The 2,728-nt window shown below is 41.9% G+C and overlaps 1 long non-coding RNA gene across 1 annotated transcript; it reads right to left on the reverse strand.

Annotated features, from left to right (window-relative positions):
* Positions 1 to 1,426: 1,426 nt before the first annotated feature.
* Positions 1,427 to 2,484, reverse strand: LOC306962131. Its single transcript, XR_013792809.1, has 3 exons — positions 2,041 to 2,484; positions 1,704 to 1,830; positions 1,427 to 1,667 (listed from the first exon to the last, which is right to left on the reverse strand). It is a non-coding gene; the product is annotated as an uncharacterized lncRNA (long non-coding RNA).
* Positions 2,485 to 2,728: the final 244 nt, after the last annotated feature.

Genomic DNA, 2,728 nt, shown 5'->3' on the forward strand with positions numbered 1-2,728 from the left:
ACTCTCTGCAATGGAGAACCCATCATGCAACTCTGCCATCGCCTTCTCATACTCCCGCCTTGCCTGTGCTTCATGCTGGCACCCATACCTATGAATGAAAACATTTTTGATTCATTTTTAGGAAATAAATACAACTGTAGTTTATGTATTTCTTTTTACTGAAATGTATCCCATTAAGCGCCTTCCTTTTAAGGCTTGTCAAGTGCACAAACCCCCAAAATATGAATATGCAAAGATAGTTTATTATAATCAAACATGAGCAGAGGGGGTGGGATAAAGAAGCAGATATGGACCAAATTGTCAGCCTGCATGCCTGAAATATTCCTAGAGCTTGAGTTCACATGAAAATCATACCTGGTAGCTAATGATGAAAATCTGTTCGACTCCGGATAGCATATAGCCTTGATAAGACTCTTGGCTGGCTTATCAGCTGTAGTGTGGAGGGCTTGCTTCAGTTTGGACGCTGTGATGCGACCAGCCCTTTGTCGGAACCAAATCCTTGAGCCTGCCTGTTTTCGGGTCTCTCTCTCAACTGCGCTTATGTGTGAGGCTGTAAGTGCTGGCAGCGTGAAGGTCTTGCACAACTCGTCCATGTAACCATCGGATAATGACACTGTATCCTCAGTACGACAGTCCATGATTGACTTAGGGAGCATGGTAGTAGCTGACTTGGGGATGAAGTTTTTATAGAAGGACTCATTTGTAATGAGTGCAGCACTTTTGGGGCAGTTCTGGCTAAGTTCCTCAAAGAACTTCTTGTACGTCTCAGAGCCTTTAGCCACAGGTGGACATGATTTGGCAGGCTTCTTTTTGGGTTCTGTTGTAGAGCAGGAGATGGCATCATCCAATCGTTGCTTTTTTGCTCTCGCTGAAGCGAAATCAATCCTTGATACAGGGGCAACAGGGATCTACAGATAGAAAAATAGGTATTACATGAATAAGACAAAAAACACCCCATCTTTTTCACTATTTCTCTTCTAGCAAGGTCTCATAGGGAAAGAATCAGTATATCATTGTTCAAACAATATGAAAATAAAAAATAAAAAAATTAGTCTGCTGCTGTTAGCATTTTTCATTTCAGGATATATTCAATCACCCAAAATTGTGTTGTTTTTTTAAATTTCCAATCTGATGCACACAAGGAAAAATTATACCTGAATGCACAGGCTTGGAGCGTGATTTTATCATCACATTTGCTTGATTTATTTTCGCCAACAGGAAGTCGTTTCTGTACGGACCATAATATTGTCCGGGTTTCACGTCGACTATGTTGCTCGTCTGACTAAACTAAACATGATTCTGATCGAGAAGGCCATATAATATGTTATACATGCTCTCCTTTTGACTGGTGTCATTGTATGCATTACGCACGACAGTCAGATCGCTATAGCCAGCAAGCTAATATCAACACAGCCCTTGTGAGACAGCCTGTGCCAATCATGGTGGTTTGTAATAACAAAACACCAACAAATCGTAGCGTGAGGATTTAGCGGTTGGCTGAGAAAGACTAGACCCGTGTCGAAGTCGATATCAGCCGCAGTTTAGTTTAGTGGCTCCGGCGGCTTCACATTAGAGAGCTAAATGTTGTGCTCTAGCACGAAAACCTCCAAATGTACACAAGAGTATCACCGCACAATGGCTACAGACAAAACGAGAGAATGTATACCCTATAATAAAAACATATTGACATAGAAACGACTTACTTTATCGACATGAGTTGGCATCAACCACTTGCTCTTCTCATCAGTACAGGCCACAGATTCGCGCATCCTAACCCCGGTCTCCAAGGCGTACAGAACTGCGCCAACATGTGAACACGACTCGGCTAAGCTATTTAAAAGGGAAGTTACACAAAGCGCAAAAGCATTAGAATCAAAACAAACTGCCACGAAAACATTACATTCAATTTGCTATCTTCATGCGCTTAGTACAAACAGGCAAACACGTAATTAAAGCACGAATTGAGATCTGATTAGCCTAATCTGACTAGCATACACCGTCACTAGCAAACGCTTTAACGTCGAAGGATAATTTATTTACCCTGCCATGCAGTCACAATGCGCAGTTATTACATCCCCATCTTCTTTTATCAACAACCAGGTATGAGTTGGCGTTTTAGATGAACACTGCGAATGTTTGACCTGAAAAGAACACAGCAGAAACATGTTGGAGCATCGTTTTGTTGACACGGACACAAGTAGCAAGTACAAGTTCATACACTAATCGTTACTTACACGGCTCTTTACGATGCAGGATTTGTCTTTCAGGACCTTAACTCCGACTTCCTTAACCCATCCACAGACGAAAAAGTTGTAGGCATCCATGCTTTTCCAAGCCTTCATTTGTTTAGCAGTGCAAAAGCTTGTTTGTAACACCAGATAGTTTGAGATATCGGGGAACTGAACTGGCGGGTATTTTGCCAACTCGTAAGTCAAATCATTCTTGGATAACGCATTAGGATCTATACCATCACACAATTTGACTTTTTCGATGTATCGAGCTCGTGCTTTACAATCTAACGCACGGACATACTCGGAGGAAGAGTTGCACTTTCTTCGCTCATCAGCGGCCATTTTTGTTAACCTGACCACCACTTAAATAACCGGAAATTGATGTGTCACGTGACTGCAAGGCAAGAATTGGGGGCGCTGTTTCACTCCTTTCACAAATTTAAAGAAACACAGTTGTGGTGTCTTGGTGTTTATCAATCACAGAGCGTTGTAGCATC

The sequence above is a fragment of the Gobius niger genome (genome assembly GCF_951799975.1).
Source record: "Gobius niger genome assembly, chromosome: 4".
Classification (NCBI taxonomy): Eukaryota; Metazoa; Chordata; class Actinopteri; order Gobiiformes; family Gobiidae; genus Gobius; species Gobius niger.